General features: G+C 40.1%; 1 long non-coding RNA gene across 1 annotated transcript in view; it reads right to left on the bottom strand.

The window, feature by feature from the left end:
* Positions 1 to 4,725: 4,725 nt before the first annotated feature.
* LOC121674336 overlaps positions 4,726 to 20,908 on the bottom strand; it is a 36,123-nt gene continuing 19,940 nt past the window's right edge. Inside the window, exon 3 of the long non-coding RNA XR_006019556.1 lies at positions 4,726 to 4,991. This is a non-coding gene — a long non-coding RNA (uncharacterized LOC121674336). The remainder of the gene's footprint in view (positions 4,992 to 20,908) is intronic.

The following is a 20,908-nucleotide window of genomic DNA, read 5'->3' as shown; positions in this document are numbered from 1 at the left end:
AAGAATTGTTTGTGTGGCTTATTAAAGCCATGTTTTTCTTACAGCATTTTGCAAGAGTTCAAGGTTACACAGTGCATTCTTCTTTCCTCCTTTTTAAGGAGGTGGTGTAATTTGGGGGAAGCAACATAGGCCCCATTTGAAGCCTGGGTTGCTATGGCAAATTCACATTTTGATTCAATGGTATTTTAAATAATAACATGGAATTTTGTGCAAATAGCTAAAATGAAGGTTAAACAAACCTCTCAAATACCCTTAACTTGGGGCAAGATGCTTTTTTTCTGTCAAGCCTCACAATTCCCAAGACCTCTTCCTGTACAGCATCCATGTGCATTTTTAACTACATTTTCACGCTGTTGGTTGTTCTGAACTTCTTGACTCATGGACAGTTTCTGGATAAACAGCACAGGAAGATTCTTTGGCCTTGTTGAAGATGAGTTTTATGAAGAGGAAGGTTCCAGACACCATCCAAAATAGCTGAATACTTTCAGGTACTACCTAATATCTGAGTAGACAGTCAGCTCTCCCTGACACATGATACAGATGAGTGCTGAGGGTTGAAGAAAACTCTCCAAACCCCATCAGCTCCAGTAAAACCTGAGCTGCTATCAACATAGGCAGCCTGATTCATCTCTTTATGGCTTTATCAGTCTGGACAAGCACATGGCTCTTTGGTCTTGCCCCCAGTCTGATGTAGCACTGGAGGGGTCTTTGTCTTCCAAACTGAGAGGAGACTTGTGGTGTTTAAAAACAATTAGCAATAACAAAAGACATATCCCAGGGCACTCACTTATTTGCTCTTCTTGCACCAGAGGTCAGCTTGTTTCAACAAGCATATTTTCTTTGTTTCCTTGTCAATGTTTAGCACATATCAGGGAGAACAATGACGGTTTGCAGAGAGTGTTGTATCCAAAGAATAATGAAAAGATGTGAATTGTGGCAGAGGAAACATCAATATACTCTGAAGAAAGAACAGACCATACTAATTACTATTGCCCTGCCTGCAAGGTAGCAGAGGAGTGGACAAAAATTTGGCTGTGAAAAAATTTGGCTACAGGTCTTCACTGCATTCACCACTGTGGGATCTTATGCTGCTTCTGAATTTCTGCTTTTTTATTTAACAGATGAAATGTAGACAAGGAGGAAATATTTTTTTTTCTAAAACACAAAGGTATCAAGTTACCAACAGATTATAGGAATAAAACTGGCAAATCAAATGCAAACAAAACCGATTCTAAATTAGCAGAAAAATGAATTAGCTTATCTAATTTACCCAATTTCCAAAGCTAAGATCACCTCATGCCCTTCTGTGTAGCAGAAGATTGAGACTGAAGGGCTCTTTTCAGGATGCAATGCCAGGAAGCACTAGGCTACGCTCTTTGCTCTGTCTGCTTTTCTCTCTTATCTCACTTTTTCTCTGTCTTTTGGGCTCCTATTCCCACCAGGGACCCAGAGCCGCAGGGGCTTTGTCATCCCAAGAGCAGCCTCCTGGGGAAAGCCAGGAGGAATGGGCTGGAGGCAAAGCTCGACCTCCCACCTCCTCCCATCTGGCCGCATCTGAGCTGCCCTGAGATCCTGCTCCTTCACAGAGATTTCCCAGGATAAATAAACAATGCAGATATTGGCAACAGAGCTGCAGAGACGGTGGTAGCTCAGAATTTCTGTCTTTTGGGAATGATGCTATTTTTAAACCTGTGTTTAAGGTATGCCAGAATTAAACATTATATTTAATTTCCATACATCTTGAATGATGTTTTGAAAGCTGCATTTCTAGAGGAATGAAATGTTAAATCAAATTTAAGCTCTCAGTATATTGTCTTCCTACAGTTTTCATTTTCTCTCATATTTTACTCTGCCACAGCTAGCTTGTATCATTTATGGGAATAAAATAAAAAATATATCTTTTTTCAAATAATTGTAACTATTGTAATAGTTTGAAATAATTCAAATAATTTCAGCTGTCATGTGGCATGTGATTTAGATACCATAACTTATAACTTCTCTTTCTTGTTTTTTTTTTAATTAAATTGCAGTTACAGTACCACTTAATGCAAACTGAAATATGAGTTATTTTCGGCCCTTGTTGCAATACTTTAAATATGAAGTAAAGAAACAAAATAAGAAAACCAAATTATCATAATGTTGTCAATCTTCCCAGTACAGATTGCCCTTCAGTCTGGTTTTCCTCCTTATTTTTTCCCAGAAACTTCTGTAGTCCTTCTGGTGTTCGTTGTTTTTTGCTGTCATTCCCAACTGCCAAACAACACAACATCAGTTATGCTGGGGGTGTTTCCCCAACAAAAATTACAAATTACTACTTCCCCTATCCCTCCTGCCCCATGCTTCTAACAACACTGATTTACATAAGGAAAGGAGGAAAACTTTATCCGAGGGAAACTGTCTCTGATCTGAGCATAGCCTCAAGAGAAGAGAATAAAATGTTGGGTCTTTGTCAGCCCTACTGTCTTGGAGCAACCTTTGCTATGAAAGCTCACACCACTACTATTGCTGCAAAAAAAAGTTTCTCCTCTTAATATTGTCAAGACCTTTTCTCAAATCTTACTGATTTCAGGCCAACTGCCTTTTCTCTGTCAACAGTGGGTTTTAAATCTCTGCAGGTCTGACCACCTGCAGAAGCCACTAGCTGTGGAAGCTGGGAAAAATAACAACAAGTACACTACATTTCCCATGATTTAGTTCCAAAAATCTTGCACATGTGGTTAATTTAAAGTGTGTGTGTATTCTCAGTGGAATCAACAGGAATATGCAGATGACTAAAGGTAAGCAGATGTGTAATTTGTGGGATCCGGGTCTGAAATTAAGACAAGCTTCAAGAAGTGAAAGCTGCAACAGAAGGGGAAATCAAAAATGACAGGAGCAATAAACAGCAATAATATCGTGGAGTCAGCCTAAGACATGTGTGTGTCATGAGCATCACTACATTGCATTTCAAATTCAAAAAATAAAAGTAACAATGAATTCCAAATCAAAAATAATTTTCTCTTCTTAGAGGGGGATACCTAGAGGCACAGAGTCATAGGGACAGAGTCAAATGAGGAGAAAGCACATTTTTAGAAAGGCTGTTGAAAGATAACCCTTCAAATACCATGCTCACTATACAATACAGAAATAACACCTCAAAATGTTAGAGACCTGCAGCTCCATAACAAAGGTGTTATGAAAGTTGTGTGAGAGATGACCAAACAATCAAGAAGAGGTGAATTTGTCTTTTGAAGCTGAGGACGAGCAGCAAGCTCCTCAAGCACTGCCAATGATGAGCCAGTGTGAGGATTCAGTGGAGAGGTGACCTTAACCAGAGTGATGAGGAGGGAGGACCACGTATGGCAGCTGCATCTGGACGAGCATCAGAGAAGGCAGAGAAGAGGAGGTGACCATTGTCAAAGCCAGAGCAAATAAAGGCATAGGTGAATGTCTCAGCTCTCTCAGCATGAAACTGTCAGACTCAAGACTACTTAAAAAAAAAAAAAACTACATCACTGTAAGACTGAGGATGAATATAATAAGAAATCACCAAAATCTTTTCCTTCATTTTGATTGATTGGAAAATTCTTCCTTACCACTCATCTACTTTGCAGTTTCAATCAGTTTCAACCGACATACAACATATAATCTGAAGGGAGAATTAAAAAAAAAAAAAAAAGACAACAAGGAGAACTGAAAATGTTGTTAAAATATACCCTGATTCACAGCTTTGTTTTGGATGATGATACTGGCCTGAGTGTTTATATAAACATTCCTGGTAACATGCTGGTGTTTCAGAGCTGATGTTGTACCTCCTGTTGCTTTCTTTACAGCAAAAACTCCTCCTCTCAAATGTCCAATCTCCATGCCTCTCTGGAGCCATCCCTCTGTTATTACACACACAGTCAACATCCAAGCACTCAGCAGGAAGTAAACACTTAGGTGTCAATATTCATTCTAATAATATTCTAATGATACAAATTGTATTTTTGACATTAAGCACCTGTTTAAAGTCATTTTTCTGACTGAGCACCTATGCTCTCAGGATTAAGATAGTGAGAATGACAGATGACCTCTAAAGACCATGGGGTGACTGGTCTGTGGGTGGTATCTGCGGGTGGTCTGGAAGGGGAAGGAGATAGGAGCTCAGTAAGACTTTCAAAGGAAAAATACTTAAAAGAGAATTTCTCAGCTCAAATTTATGATGTACATTACCTGTGTCTTGAAAGTTTTATGCTGACAGAGTCAGGGTGATTTCTCATGTCTGGCACTCAGTGGGAGCTCTCTGTACAACTTAGAATGGGGCTTTTGCTTAAATATTCATTTTGACACTCACTCCAGCACAGAGATGGAGCTGAGTCACAGCTTTTGGAGTTATAGCCACATCAGAAAATCCCTACGGTTTGAGGGCAGTTGGACTGATAGTTTTGGCTCAAATCATTGCTGATCTTCTTGTAAACAACTTGGCATCCTTCCTATTTGTACATAGTCAGTGGATGATGTGAACTAGGAGAGAAAATAACTATGCTGAAATAATCCTTTCCCTCCTGTTGTGCATATGAATGAATCTGAGTCTGTCAGAAAGGCAGATATCTGCCAGTACCAGCAGGGAGGTTATTATCTTTGCATATGTTGTTTCCTAAAAAAATCCCCGTTAAGGACCACTGTGGCAATATGCACAATTGTGTTAGAATGCATTTGCCCTCTACCCATTGGCATCCATCTGACTTTTTGATTTCCTGGGTCTCTAAACCCTTCCTAGGGGAACAGCATGACACCCCTAAAGAGATTGCCTTGAACTGCATTCCATTTCATCAGTACAGGACCGTATTCATCCCAGAACAATGCTGCCAAGCAGTTCCCAAATCAGTGCACCCATGAGCAGGACCCACATGATGAGATTGCTGCTGATAGCAAAATTAACCAAAGCTGGAGGACTCCGGTCTGTGCTTTCCATCTGCCTGTTTTGTGTCCCTGGGTTGTCTCTGTCTTCCCTCAGTACAGACCTCCACCTGAAAAAAGGGCAAGAAAAAAAAAAAAGGAGTCATGATCTGTGTGCTTTCCAAACTGCCTTATGTCTTAAATGTACCAGAGATAGCAAATGGCCAACAGGTGAGAGAGAGGGAGGGAGAGAGTCAGCATCATCTATTTGTGTCTGTGCCTGTTTGGTCACATCTGTTCCCAAACTCCTGCACAAACCACAAGCAACTGCTGAAGGCTAGAGGAGGGGCAGCATGAAATTAGGGCACATGAAATCAAGATCAGTCCTTAATACGGGACAGAGCAGAAGAATACACCAAAACACAAGAAACAGCTTGAGAAAAGAATTCTTTAAAAAAGTCAATAATGGCAACATATTTTTTTTGTAAGAAAAAGCAGGATCCCAAAGTAAAAACCACACCATTGGTGGTCACTAGTGCTGTGCTTAAGCTGTCATCTGTTGAATCTGGCAGTCTGCACGTCATTCAACAGATAAATGCCTTTACCAGAGCCCTCCGGACAAGGAGAATGTACAGCGCACACATTCAAACCAGACTGCTAGGGCTGGGGGAAACTCTGTTGGTGGCCACAGACACCGAAGAATCAGGTATAGGAAACTCTGAGTAAAGCAGATGAATGCTCAGAGGAAAAAATAATGAGAAGCAAACCTTTTTTCCCCCCTTCTTATCCCACATTTCGGTTATCCAGACTAATTGCACGGTAATGCAGCCACTCATAAGTCTAAGAATACACACGGATTACGTCTGTGTGGCTAAACTGGAAGTGGTCTTTCCTTTCAGGTAGCCACAGAGTCATACAATCTGCTTTGGGAAAGCAGGATGTATTTTATCTTCTCCCATCCCAGTTGCTCTAAGGAACCACACACTGCCTACTCTGCAACCCATTAAACATGCCACAGCAAAGTGTTTTCCGCTCCGTGCCATGTGGGAGTCTCAGCAAAGCAAAAAAGTGGGATCTTTTTGCAGATTATTTCATGGGCTCAGAAATCCCAAGTCTGTGCAAACATTAAAAAATACTCATAATATTTGAACTGGAAAACATGCTCATTTGCTGTAAGGCCTGTGGATTTCTTAAAAAAATAGAGGATCCTCTTTTCCAGTCATCCCCTCAAATGTGAAGTGGGATAATGAAGAAGAATTCTCAACAATTTTATTGTAGCATGTTTTCATAGGCTATTTACAGCCATTTCAGTTTATTCATTTTTGTACATTTTGTCTCAGTTTTCAAACAAAACCAAAGCTTTCCTGGGGGGTGGCTTCATCCAAGTTTTGTCTTCTGCTCCATTGTTCTTCGATGTACTCCATGGAAATGGGCATATTGCTGGAATCTCCTCCATTCACATCAGCACTGGCACGAAGTTTCGAGGGCAGCAATTATGCCTGGGGCTTTTAAAGGGTGTTTCCAGGGCACTGCAGCCCCTGACACTCCAGCAGGAATGCTAAATGCTGGAACAAACCCACCATGTGTGCTGTTCTCTGAAGATGCTTCTGTGTGATGCAATACAGCTTGAACACCCTCTCTCAAGCAGGGCATCTGCCTCCATTGCTGTGCCAATGTTCTTTGAGTATGTGACCCAGATTTATTACTTAAGCCTCCCTCCTCTTCTTCCCCTCTCACCAGCCGATGACTGGGATTAGCATTTCCTGTGTTATCTGTTGAGTACACATGTAAGGGGACAAGAGGACGAACCTTTTTACAGCAAACAGCAGAGGATCTTCTGCAGACTATTCCCTTTTCACAAGGTATTTTCCACCATATAACGTGGAAGCACAGTTATTAAAATGTTACCTCTACAGAATTTTCCAGTTCCTTTTGTTTATTCCTAATCTACATCATCCGGGCCTCCTGCGCTTTTGGGTGAGCAGTTGGTTTGTAGTCCAACACATGAATTACCTCCACATGCCAAAGAAAGCTTAGGAACTGCCCAGTATATTTCAAAACCTTGAAAAAGTGGGAGGTTGTATCTGGCAGCAGCAATAAGCATTAAACATTCTCAAAGAAAGCTTTGTTATTAAAGAGAGGTAACCCGTTTGGATCAAGAAAGACCAACATAAATCTTCATTCAGAGCTTTAAGAATACCAAGAATTATTCTGAAATTAAATAAGCTTTTTTCTTTCTTCTTTTTCTTTCCCCCCTAAATGTTTTGTTTGGAGGGGTTTTTTCTGTATTTCCTAGGTCTCTGCACTGCTAAATTTTAATCTCTTTGGAAATAAAAGACCTCTCTGATTGCCATTTGGATTGTAGATATTGATTAAAGCATAATCAAAAAAACTCATTTAGTTATGCATGATATTGTTCCTGAAAGCACAGCACACTTCAGGAGTTCTTTTAGACTGACTTTCCTGAAGCAAACAACCTCTCTGCCCCTGCAGTAAAGGTAGCAGGACTACTTCTGTTCTCATGGGATATCCTGAGTGGGAAGGGACCCACTGGAATCATCGAGTCCAACTCCTGGCCCTGAACAGGACATTCCCAAGACTCACACCATGTGCCTGAGAGTGTTGTACAAATACTTCCTGAACTCTCTCAGGCTTGGTGCTACGACCACTTCCCTGGGGAACCTGTTCCAGTGCCCAACCACTCTCTGGGCGAAAAAACTTTTCTTGATATCCAACCTAAATCCCCCCTGACTCAGCTTCCTGCCGTTTCCTTGGGTCCAGTCACTACACTAATCTACAGAACTCGAGGCCATCAGCATTTCCCAGACTGCCTGCACACAGAACTGAACCCTCAGACCCCTTCCCTCTGCCAAATGGCACAGACAGGCCTACAAACCATAGCAATGAGTCAGACCAAACCTGACTGGACCTTCTTTGAGACATGAAATGATTCCATGTAGTCATTCCCCTCGTTGTTTCTCCACTTCTGTTTCCCTGCATTCCTTTATCTCCTTGCTGTAATGGAGGTTTGGATGCTGTGCTGGAAAGCTGAGCCCTACAGGCCATAGACAGTGAGTGAATAAGAAATTCTCCTGGCCAAAGGGTTGATCCTGTAAAATATTTTGGGTAGCAGTCTGCTGTTTTGTTGGCTGCATGAAGAGGAATGATGAGGTAGGAAAGAGAAGCATGAATTTGGAGATGGTGCCTCACATCTGCCTAAGAATCCGGAATCTATGGAATATTTTGAACCTCTGTGGTTGCAAGGCTCTGGAATGTGGTTAAAATAATATGCAAATTGAAAAATAAAAATCCTGCTGAAACTTTGACAGAATGTACCTTCACTGAGCTAAGGCCAGCTGGGAATTTGCTTAAGGCCCAGAATGAAGTGAGGTTTCTGATGCAGATAGCCCACAGTAGAGCAACAATGTTCCATGGATTTTATGAGTTTCAATAACTCTGCTTTAATCAGAAAATTAGGAGTAACCAAGAAACCCCCCTAAGGCCCGATTTGCAACTCCATTAAACCAGTATAACACCAGAGTAATATCATGGTTTTCAACAGAGTTGCGCTGGCATAAATTTGATGTCAGGGGCGGGTGAGTCAAGTTCCAAGACAGCTGCAGATTATTTTCTTCCTATCTGACATTTTAATGCTCAAGTGAAAAAAACATGGTGGAGTTGGGAATGAATCCCAAATGATCTCAACCTGAAAGGCTTGATAGAGAGAGATGTGATTTTAGTGCTGGTTTAATCACTCACATACACAGAATATATCTTAACAAAAGCACCAGCTAAACAACCAGGCTGCCACAGTTCTTAATAAATTAACAACCTGCATTTATACACTGACATTAGTAAAACTTTGTAGGGTATTACAATGGACAAATCCAAATTTTGTATAAGATGTACTGATGATTACTATTTCATTTTTCTGAACACAAAGTTAAAATATTTACCCTATGGCATTAGGAATAATCCTGTAAACTGTAATGGAAGCAAAGAACTTAGCAGTGGTTTTTCTGTGCAGTTGATCTGCAAGAAAATGCATAATTGCCTTAAATTGAAGAACATTATGCTAATTAAAAACAACAAGAAGGAATGTACTTTACAGTGCAGTGAGATTTTAACTTAAGTGAGCCATTTCAGTTTTGTCCCACCTGTAAAACGACAATATTATAATGTTTAGCAAATATTTGCAAAATTACACAAAATCACTTAAAAATGGAAACTTGCTAAATAAGCAAAAAGAAAGCATCTGTAAGTAATCTAACATCTGAACATAAAAATATTAATCAGGAGACAAATATTGCCAAACATACACGTAATTACTTTAGTTCATTAGACCCAAGTCTGATGAATCTCAACGAAACTTGCAAAAATTTGAGATTCAGTCCGTTCTTGCACCACTTTTACATCAACAGAATCCTATTAACTGGAGGTCAGTGGAGACCTTCTGGTGATGTATGAAAAAGAGGAAATCAGGCACTTGGCTTACAGTTTTCCAGGAGAGACATAACCACTTATGATTTCAGTTTCTTAAGTAGAATGAATACAAAAAAACCCAAAGTGCAATTTTTACTGCCAGGAACTGTACAACTCAAGCATGCAAAACGAAGCAATATAGTATTTTAGTGCCAAAGTAAGTTCACTTAAAAATTCTGAAAAACTGCAGTTTGCCAACTCGATGTCTGCTGCATACAACCAGGCAGTAACGAGGGATAAACAGGAAGGTAAATGGCCAGCTTCCTGTACAAATACTTGACTTCATCTTAAATATTAAGCTGAAATCCCCCTACAGCCTTAATTCAAATATGAATCTATCAGTTTTATGCCCTATGCTTACATGGGGGTTTAGCATTTGTGCAACAGCTGGCATCACAAAAGGAGCTGAAGTCAGAACTGATCCTCAGTGAGCATCAACATGCCTTGGGCAAGTCCAGAGTGGTGGGACTTACAGGCTTTCTCTGCTCCATACCACTCTCAGAACAGCTCAAGTTCTTCTACCCAGTTTAGGTCTGGGTACTTATTTAGAGTCACATACATCTGCCAGTGCAAACTTTACACATTTTTCCTAGAGCAGCCCAACAGCCACCTGAGGTCCCAAATGCCTTGTATGTGACACCCAACATTCCATTTCATGTCACATTTACTGACCCACACAGGTGAGTACACCACTGGTGAATTTTGGTGCTTTGTTCCCAGCTCGGTTTCACACATTCATTAGCCAGATAAGACTAAGCTGCAATCTTTTCAAAATTCTAAGGTAGTGGTCACTTAAAAAGAAGAAAGGTCCAAGCATCAAACTTGCTTTATATCTGCATTCCTAACCACTCTCTTCAGAGCTAGGCAACAAACTTCCATGAATAAATGAAGCAATGCAGGACAAGAAATGGAAGGAACAGAATTATGGCTCTACTGAACAGATTATGCACTAGTACACAACCTTGGATGTTTTTTCTTATCATGCATTTATGTGCAAGAAATAGTCCAAAATAACTGGGAGGGCGGCATTTGAAGGACAGAGAAAGAAAGAGGGGAAGACTAAAAATTCTACATTGCCTAGTAATGACAATAAAACGTTGATTCATGTGGAAATATATCTGGCAATATTTCAGGTATAATACTACAGCAGAGAAACAATATTATTCTCTCAACAGAAGAGATGCTAAAAAACTTTATCAACTGTTTCAGAAACCACCGAGGCTGCCTTCTTATGATGGTTATTTAGACTGCCTAGCAGAACTCTGTAGATCTTACAGAAAAAAGTCTTGTTCAATTAAGATCTTTTCATTAAAAAGAAATTATTAAACTGTACATTGTTTATCTTACTTTGATCAGCATAGACTAAGTGTTTCATTCTTAAAAGCAATGTTTACAATCTACTGTACCATCTCCTGGAGTGCAATCCTAGTGTATCTTGCAGAATAAGGCTTTTACTACAATTTTTGGTGCCACAGGAAGCGATGTCTCAATCTAATTGTCACTGAGCAGATCATTTTCAAAATGTCCACGTCCATTTCTTTGTGAGTCATTGAGCCTGCTGGTTAAATTAATTCCTTCTCCAGTTAAAACTTGGATGCATAGTTATAAAGGAAAGTTATACTAGTCTTTTTTAGAGAGCTCTTCAAGTCCTTTGTTCAGACGGCATTTTTCAAAGAAAGCAGGGGAATCAAAGGTATTTGAATTTTCCTTTCCTTAATCACCTACCAAATTCTGCAGCTTTCCTGACCTGTAGAGCCAGAACAATGCTGCCAAGTTTTGCAGTACCCAATTCACCATCACTATTACTTGAATACAGGAAGCTCATGGCTGGTGAGAGGAAACCACAGTTCGCCTGCTTTTTGTGCTTCAGTGTCCAAAAAGGAAAGAAATGTTCCTTTTACAGCCTTCTGAGCTACTAAACACATAAGCCTTGATTAATGTATGTATGCTCAGTGGTTCGTGTTTTTGGACTGGATTGAGAAGACCGACTGATCCCATCAAGCCAGATACCTAAATTGGAAACAAAATATCCTTTAACAATTTCAATCCACAGGTTTCACTACAAAAAGATTTTTCAAGTTGTCCAGAAAACTCATGTTCTGTTCTCTGGAAACCATTTCCCATGCTTCAGGCTTGTTTATAGTAAATAAATCATGTGCTGGATTAACAGAAAACCCAAGTCAGGGTTTAGCTTGAGTCTTTAAGCTTAAGAGTTTACAAAGAGATTCAGCAAACTTTTTTGGGGTTTTTTTTTTCTTCTTTCCTACCCAAGACCAACTGAAAGAAATCAAGTCTCCAGCAAAGACATGACGGGCAATTTCATTTTGTCACATGACGAATACTCCCCAAAAGATGACTTAATCAATTATGCTAGAGGCACAAAAACCTCTGTTTTTCTTACTTCAGCTCCAATTGAGCAAGGGATAATTTCTTATTATTATATAATGTTTCTTATCCTCCTAATTTCAATTATCCTTGAATATGATTTTCAGTATATTCATAGTATTACTTCAACAATATATTGACACAAGCTCTTTTCTCACAGCGCTGTATGATGCATACATATGATGCTAAACGAAATATTTTTCTCAGTATCAACAGCCATTCCCCCCCAAGAGCTTTAGTACCTTGTCCAATAACAACATGAAGACCACTCATGAAGAATAGTTTCATGAGTCCCCTGGGCCCAGAGTTTATTGAGCGTAGTTTGGCCGACCTGGCAGTAAGTACTCATGAAAACAATATCTTTATGGCACATATAATTGTGATAACTATTACACCCCATTTCCAATTTCTTCCAATTTAGAAGGATCAGTTGCTTTTGGAATCTGGCAGCTCCTCATATTGCTGAGTTTTTTAGTTATTGAAGTTGCACGAGTTTGCCATAGATTCATCACAAGATTCATAAGAAAATACACTGGAAATAGTACATAATATGTGCTAATAAAAAAAAAAAAAAATCTAACTCTATATTAACTTTATTTGGATCTATTTTGACTTTCAATTTTCAGCCATTTAAAAAATTTCATATCTTGAGGTACTGAAATTGTTAACATCAGCCAGGCTACTAAACCAAACTTCCATTCCACTCAATAAAATTGAAGCACCACTTCTTCAAATTCCAAAGTAAAGTCTAATGTACATTACCATTTCTCATTCTATTTCCTGAATAAAAATTACTTTTTTCTTTTCTTTTTTTTTTTTTCTAATGGAGAAAGAACAAGACATATCCATCCCAGTGAAACTACAGGACTATAATTCCCTAGCAAAAATAAGGGTTTTCCCACAACACAATGTTCACATAGCACAAAGCTTTAGGGAAGACAGAAATTTTCCTTTGTGTTCCCAAGAGTCAAACCAGGTAACCTTTCCCCCAGAATCCTGGATCAAGAGTCTCACTCTTGAGTGCATAACTAACTTTGTTAATTGTGTCTGAAAGCTGCGGTACCTAATACAGAGTTGCTATTTTCAGAAGAGAGTACCTAAAATTTTAGCTCTGTGATATCATTCTGGTGGCCAAAGCTATGAATTTAGAATCTCTGACTTCTTATTATTGTTTCCAAATCAGTAAAGAGATGGGAAAATCTAAAATGGAGCTTGACTTTACTAATTAGGGTACAATAAGACCAAGTTATAATACGTGTTTTGTTTCCCTGCTGTAGAGTCTTCCATCTTGCCCTGACATCCAGCGCAATACCAAGAGGTCAGCACAAACCATTGCCCCTTCTGAGGTGTTGGGTGTGTCTCTGCTTCTGTCTGGGCATCCATACAAATTATTTCCCCATACTTTGTGTACATTTAGACTGGAGAGTGCGTTCATTGCAGCAGAGGGCAGTAGTATTCATTCACAAGCCAGACAGAGCTGTGTACAGTACATATAAATACCAGTGCAGTTGTCAGACAATTTAGGCAAAGGAAGTGTGTTGAAGGAAAAACAGTTCTTCCCTGGAAATGAATTGTATTTTTAATACCTTGATCATAATTGAGCATAATGAACTCACATCACACTCTTTACAGATAAAGACAGGTAATCAGATTTTGTAATCCCAATGCTGAAATCGTCCTCCACATCTTAAAATTAGTAACCTCTTAGGAAATCAGTCCAAATTTATGAGTGAACAGAGACTGCAACCACTTGTGCTTCATGCAACAATATGTGTAATTTAAAAATCTGCAATATTGAACTTGGGGCTATCCCTACCCCATTAAAAAGAAAAGTCTCCTCCAAGCCAGTGGAAATTGGCAATCTTCACTGTGTAGCAACAGCTTACAGAAATATATCTCCATTTGTAATCATTTTAGTGTATGGATGATGACATTTGCAAACATCTGGATCTGATGATGTCCACAGGAGATTCCAAAATGGTAGTGTATAAATGCGATGATACAATAAATACAAGATGTTTTGTTTTAGATTGAAATAGCAGAATAAAGACAAGGGCAGATTTAGATAAAGCATTCAAGCATGGACTTCAGGTGGCAGCGTGCAGGCCTCCTAACTCTGGAGAGCACCTCCAGCTACAGCCACCTCCTGAGATCTCAGAGCAGCCCTGCAGCTGCTCTCCAGCCAAAATTCTTAACAGCTCTGTGCTCACCAAACTATGCGCCTGTAATTTAAACCATCCACTGCTCAACATAATTAAGAACCAATCTCTGAGTCCAGAACAATAGTCTGCTCAAGCACTAGCACATGGGAGCGAAATGAGACTTTATGTCTTGGCTCATATTTTCTTTCATCATTTTTTTTTTCTCTTCCAAACCTTAGCTTCCCCTCTCCTCCCTGCAGCACACCCATGGGCAGTTTTCAGGTCACTGTAGTCTCCTCCAGGCTTTATTCGACACTGAGACGGAGCTGCAAAATTACCCCAAATGTATCGTCACATAGGAGTGCTAAAGCAATAAATTTTGGGTCTCTGACTTAGCAGTGGCTCACTTGGAGATCTAATGGAGACACACCAAAACCCAAACTGCTACTGTTATTTCTGGTCCACCCCAGCTACTCTCAGTGTGGAATGGAGGGGAAATGGTGGGCTTCACACAGACTTTGCTGTTTCTCAAAGCCTGGATGACTCGAGAACTAATTTATGCCTCAGCTTGACCAAGGGCAGCCACAGGGACATCTCTGACAGCCAAGAATAGCTCATATGGAGCAGCCCTAGGAGATTGCTGGCTTCCCACTACATTCCCTGCTCCACCATGCAAGGGCTGAGAAGGCTGAGAGAAATAAAATCGGGTTTACAACACAATTTTCATCTGTCAGAAAAATTTTCTTCTGGACAGGGCAGGCACCAGGTGACCAGAAGAAGGCTTGGTAGCCAGTCTTCCTCATCCCTGGGGTGTGTGACACTGCTAACCACGTGTGCACAAAGCCTTTTGCCATGGGCTACACAAGGCCACTGTTAATGAGATGCAACTTCAGCGTAGGTTAAACGGTTTAAACGAAGCAATAGAGCAATGAAGGAAAACAATTAACATTGACAAAAGTGCAAGACTTTCTGGGCCACAAGCAGAGAGAAGAGATACACTGGCATGGAAAACAATCAGAAGTGAGCTGTTTTTCCTACAAGTGCTGAGCTTTTTGAATAGGACTTTCCTCACTTCAAGCTACTGACAAAGATATAAACTCAGGAAATATTTTCTGTTTTGCATAACAAGGTCTAGCAAAGGAGGCCAGGGAAGGAATTCAAAATATATTTTGAAGGTCTGAAATCAAAACCACGTGGAGACTCATGAAAACACACAGCAGTCAGGGGTTAACAAAGGTGAAATCTACACGAGGTTCGTGTCCTACCTTTTCACTGTGTATTCCTTACAAATGAACCAGTGTCTTTCCCCATAGAAAGGCCACCACTACTATCCCTAGGACTGGAGACCAAAAAAATTGTATTTGCAGTTCAAACCCCTCTACCCTCACCATGGGGCACTGCTCATTATACCATCTCTCTAACTCCAGCTGACCACCTCTCTGACTCCAGCTTGCATTATCGAAACTCAGAATAATAGGTAGATCAAGCAGCATCAGGGCCTTTTTATCCCCTAATTAACTTTTGCTGCCATTAAATTAGACACTTCTGAAATTGTCTTTGTAGGACATACCCACTGAAGCTGAGCAGTAACTGTGCCTGTTTACTTTGCTAATCAAAAATAAGGTATGTGCACAGTTTGTGTCATGTTTCCATGGAAACGTGGAAGGAATTGGAAGTCCGGAAGAATTGGAGCCATCCACTTCCCAGCCCATAGCTCATTTCCATTATGGAAGCAAAAATCTGTGTTTTTAGGAGCTTGGACACTGTTGTCATTTCATTAAAATTGTTCCTAAGCTTCTCAGATTCTGTGTGGTGTATAATGGGGTTTGTATGCTGCTCACACACGGCCTGACGCTTCTGCATACGGCTCCACATATGAAAAGAAGGAGAAAATCACCACTGTTAATGTCAGTCTCTATTGCTATTGGCACCAGAGCTACTTCTCTTTAAAGTTAACATTTGGCACTAGAACTACTTTTCCTTAACATTAACATTTGTCTGCTAGAGGCATCTACACCACTTGTGTGCACAGTAAAGTACAACATTTCAAAGTCCAGAGCCATCAGGACATCTTTGCTTCAGATCTTGAATTCAATTGCCTGATATCTCTGCGCATTTGAGCCAGAGGAACTACTTCAAATAATTCTTAGATCTGAGAGCACAAAGCTCTTTGTTCACAGGTTCCCTTCTGCCTTCAGAATACGTGTTATATAAATTTATCATTGTCTTCACTTCTCTCCTTCAGAACCTTAAACATCATGTGTTTGCCCCAAATTGCACACCATTATGCATGTTTCTGCACACACACTCTGAGCAACAAAGCTAGCATATCACATCACCTTATCCTACAGCATCACATCAGAGTTTATCCTACAACAATTCACCTCTCTGCATTAACCATGTGAATAAACTATGGATGAAAGAGGGGCCTTCTTTCCAGTCCTCTTATCTATGAATTGGTGTAACTATTATCAGGAAAATGGTGACTCACTTGCTTCAGTTTCACATGATAACTTCACTGGATTTGTTTAAACACACTTGTGTCCCAGTCCTCTAACACACTAACATATTTGTTGTAGAATCACTGCAGCTGTTATTTTACAGATCATGTATTTTACAAGAGGACCACTATCAAATGTTTTAGATCAGATTTGGGTCCGTGTCCCTGTCAGATTGAATAATGATCACCTTTCCATGCTAATGAAGGAGGGCAAACTTCAAGGTAGGGAAAAAAATCGCTTGTGTGTAGATTTGCAACAGGAGGGAAAAGAAAGCAGTCCAATGCAATCTCAGTACACTGTTTTTAAAAGGTGAAAGTCACCAATCCTGCCCTTCCTTTCCCTTTTCCTCCCCAGACTCCAGAGGTTGTTTTTCCCTTCCTGCTCTTATCAGTTCCCAGGCTGTGCTTCTTAGAGAGAGTGCATTTTCAAAATGAAAATCTCCTTGCAGCTCCCCATGACTCACAGGCTGTGCCTCCCTGGTGCTGAGGCCTGGGCTTTCCATGAAGGGCGATGGAAATATTCTTTTACAGAACACAGTTCCTTTTAGAGCCCTGCTTAATTTACTGGTGTGACATTTCCTGGGAGAAAGCAGCCACACTTCTCTCTCCTGTGATTTGCTAAACAGTATGAACTACAATAAAACTCAAACCCCTGCAAATACCTGAAAAGCCCTTGTTGGGGCATTCTTGACCAATTATTTCATTGGAAGTGGCTCACGTTAACTAAGCAATTAATGGAAACTTAAAGAAAACAAGAAATTTGGAAAAAGCAAACATTGAATAGCTGGCAGTCAAGTGAATGTTGATTTTTTTCTACTCACAGGCAATTTTAATTCCAATTTTGTTCACTTAGTCAGACACTAAATCTAGGTACCCTGTCAATCTACTTTTTAAAATTCTGGCTAATTTACAGTTTCTCACTGAACAATTTATAAATAATATGTGCTGACCTGTTTTTATAAAGCTGTCAAAAGCTGATGCCTGCCCCTCTTTTGGTACTCGGTGTGGAAACTGAGAGGAGAAAACAGCGGTGAAATGACTGCAGAAAATAAAAATTCACTAACACCCTTCCTCTCAAGACAACAAAGTGGGAGCAGACAACCCTTTTCACTATCTTAACTCTGGAGCTAGGAAGTATTCAGATAGCCATAACCTTTAGCAGAAATTGGGATCGGACCTTTCCCGGGGTGAGGCGAGCTGGAATCACAGCCTCAGTCTCTTAGGAAACGCTGAGCCTGTATCTGCTTTCTGTGCAGAGATTTATTTCTCTGTGGGACTTGGCTGGATGGTGTTGGAGATGAGCCTGTTGGGTTGACTCCCACTGCCCTTTTAACCTGTGCATTGATGCAGCATCTCCCTCTCAGGCAATTGGAGAAGAGATAACCTGTGCTTATCAGCTAAAACTGGTCACTTCTTCATCTGAAAGTGAACAGGATATCTTGCCCAATATTGGTTTAAAACACACCCTCCCTGCCAGCACTGAAAGCTATGAAAAATGGATAATGCCTGAAAGCTGTGAAGCTTTGATTTTTATTTTATTGGTTGTGTCTGCTGTACACCTGTGACCTAATGTAAAATTCTACTGGAGGTGGAATGCATCCCTGTGAATTCCCACAGGCAGAGTAGCATATAAAAAAATAAGAGTCTCCTTGGCTATTGCCAAAATTATTGGAAATCTCAATTTATAAGAGTTTTAAAACCTGGTACCAGCTGGCAGCTACTGTTTGTAGGGGATTCATTTTGGTTATGGTAATAAATAACTGCTTTATTTTGAGATAATAACAAGCTCTTGTTTCAAGTTGAAATCCAATAAGGTAAAACAACCTTGCACCAAAATACCCGCTATTACAGTATCTTGGGAAGAAAGGTAACTATTCCTACATGGTTATTCCTAAACCAACACAATGGAAGGGACTAGCATGCCTGGAGTTTGCAACTTTTACAATTAAATGTCACTAAGTAAAACTATCTTATAAACACAGCAGAGAATTAAGTGTGCTCTGACAGAGCTTTATATTTAAAATGAAACTTTAACTCTTGTCCATCAATGCCAATGGCAGAGATTAATATTCTGTACAGATGAAAATTTGCATAAAGAAAATATTGTCCCAAGATCACTGGATATGGCAGAAATGAAAGAGTGTGAAAGCATGAAATAAAGAACTAAAATTATGGGATGAAGCTTAAATTGCCACATCAGCACTTTTCAGAGAAAGCCCCTTACCCTTTCCCAGGCTGAACTCCCCTCTCTGCTGTGTGAGTCACTTGGTCCTGACTGTCCCTCCAGCACTAATATATGTGAGGAATTGTGGTATCAAATGAAACCACCATCAGGATGGCCAGCAGCAAAACCCTCAGCAGGCTTATGTCACCATCAAGGCTTCTTGAGTCACGAAAATCTTTTCTTTGTGGCTTTGCATCACTTGTATAAAATGATCTGGTAGATGTCTGAAATAATAGCTAGTTTTCCCCAGAGTCAGTAATTCTGAGGGAAAAGTAAACTGTATGAATCATTGTATGAATGTGTTTCACTCCTCTCTGGACCTCTCTGGACTCAGGAGGAATCGGGAGTATGAATAAGGTAAAATAGTGGCACACAGATCACCTGCCTTTTTTTACCAGGGCTGGACATGAGCCTGATGAGAAAACAAGGGGATCAGTTCCAATGTCCTGAGTATGGATGGCTGCAAAACATGTCATTCCAAGAACTGGGGAGACTGAATACAAATGAAAATATTTACATCAGCTCAAAGAGTAGGGAGAAATAGAAATAAAATACTGCAGCTACCTGTACTTCAAATTTAGACTAAGAGATGGGAAGAGGAAGAGGAGAAGGACAGAGAAAAGCACAGCTGTCACAGTGCCACTAGGTCAGGAAAGTAGGGGACTGTGAAGCCCTTCTATGAGGAACATCAGTTCAGGAGCACAGGACTGGGGGAGGCACTGACCATTTGCTGGTCATCCAGCACAGCATCACTCAGTTTATGTGCTTAAGAAGGAAGAGTGTATAAGCTGCTGAGGATTTTAAAGAGCAGTTTAACCTCAGAAAATGGGTTTGGGATCCAGTTTAGGGAACCTAAGTTCCAGAGTGGAATCATATTAAGAGTATCACCCTCTTAATATTCTTAATACTCTCTGTATCTCTAGGCAGTCTCTTGCTGACCACTAAAGGGGTTTTGTGAACCCAGTTTAAATTAACTCCTATGGTGACTTTTGTGCACTACTTTAGGACCATAATTAATCATTTTCTTGGACCAAATTCTTGATGCTTCACTAACTATATGCTCTGGAACTTGGAAACAATATCACTAACAACTTTGGGTACCAAGATAAATATTTCATCAACTATGTCAAAGATTAGAGACCTTTTCAGAGTATTTGCCTGTCTCTCTAATAAATTAAAATGGACACAGCATAGGCATCTGTAACTCTGGATCAAACACGAGGTTTAAAAGTTAGCAAACAAATACTCCAATGGTTGAAACTTCAAGGGACCCCACAGCCACCAAAGAAACTTTTTACTTCACCTCTTTGTCGTGGAGTAGATATTTTCCACATGAAACAGGGTCATGAGCCACCATAATGCTAAATACAGCTGTGAATGCAGCAGGAAATCTGGGAAGCAGATTGCAAGGAAAACTTTCTCAGACTTTCACAGAAGAGGACTGAGTGCTCAGCTGAGTGCTGTCTCCCTGAGATTCCACAATCACAACATGAGACCTTTCACCTTTTGTTGCAGTAAATGGGCTACACCTGCCAGGCAGAATGAGTTCTGACAAGGAGAAGAGATGATTTGAGGAAATGCATTATTTGTTGTCATTGATGTTTTAATAAAACCAGTTTTGTCCACTTTACAAAGACCATGTGTTGACATAGAGACAATATATCATGATAAGACCCTGAAAGCTATTGTTTATTATCTCTACATACTAAAACATAGTTTTCGATGCTCCTCAAGCTGTTTCTGTCTTTTCCTTGTTTGGCTTTGTTTTCTGAATGCCTTGTCTGAGACTTGCCTTTTAACTTTCCTCAGGAAATCCTGTAGAGCAGAGCTTTCACAAAACTCTTGCAACTGCGAACTTGAAATCTTTAATGAAATTAAACTGAAAGCATGAAAAGAAGATAAAGCTCCTCTAACAGTTTGTGAGTCATAAGAATCCTACAATCAAACATGCCTGGCACGAAGGACATCAGCAAACCTGGAAGAAATGGCAGGTCTCTGGTGGTGAGTTAACACTGGGCAGAGCTGTATGCCCAAGAGGAGACAAAGAAATAGAGCAGTGGGAGAAGAAGGAGCCTCACTGACTGAAGCAGCAATGAAGATTCTTGGTTCTTTTTATTTGCATTTACCCCAGGGATATGTCATCATGGACATATAATCCCATGTTTTTAAAAGAAAAAGACTGTTCTATGACCTCGTGTTGACTACCCATCCTGGGGGTAAATGCTTTTTCCTTGATGATTTGGAGACTCTTTGCAAGAAGAGGCAGCACAAATGCCAGAATCACTGGGATAACTTACTTGTGGGTAACACTCAGAG

Source organism: Corvus kubaryi, unplaced genomic scaffold, assembly GCF_017639235.1.
Source record: "Corvus kubaryi isolate FWS band 111438036 unplaced genomic scaffold, C.kubaryi_AGA036_p1.0 67, whole genome shotgun sequence".
NCBI classification, from domain to species: Eukaryota; Metazoa; Chordata; class Aves; order Passeriformes; family Corvidae; genus Corvus; species Corvus kubaryi.
The sequence above is the reverse complement of the archived record's forward strand: the minus strand, read 5'-3'. Positions and strand labels throughout refer to the sequence as shown.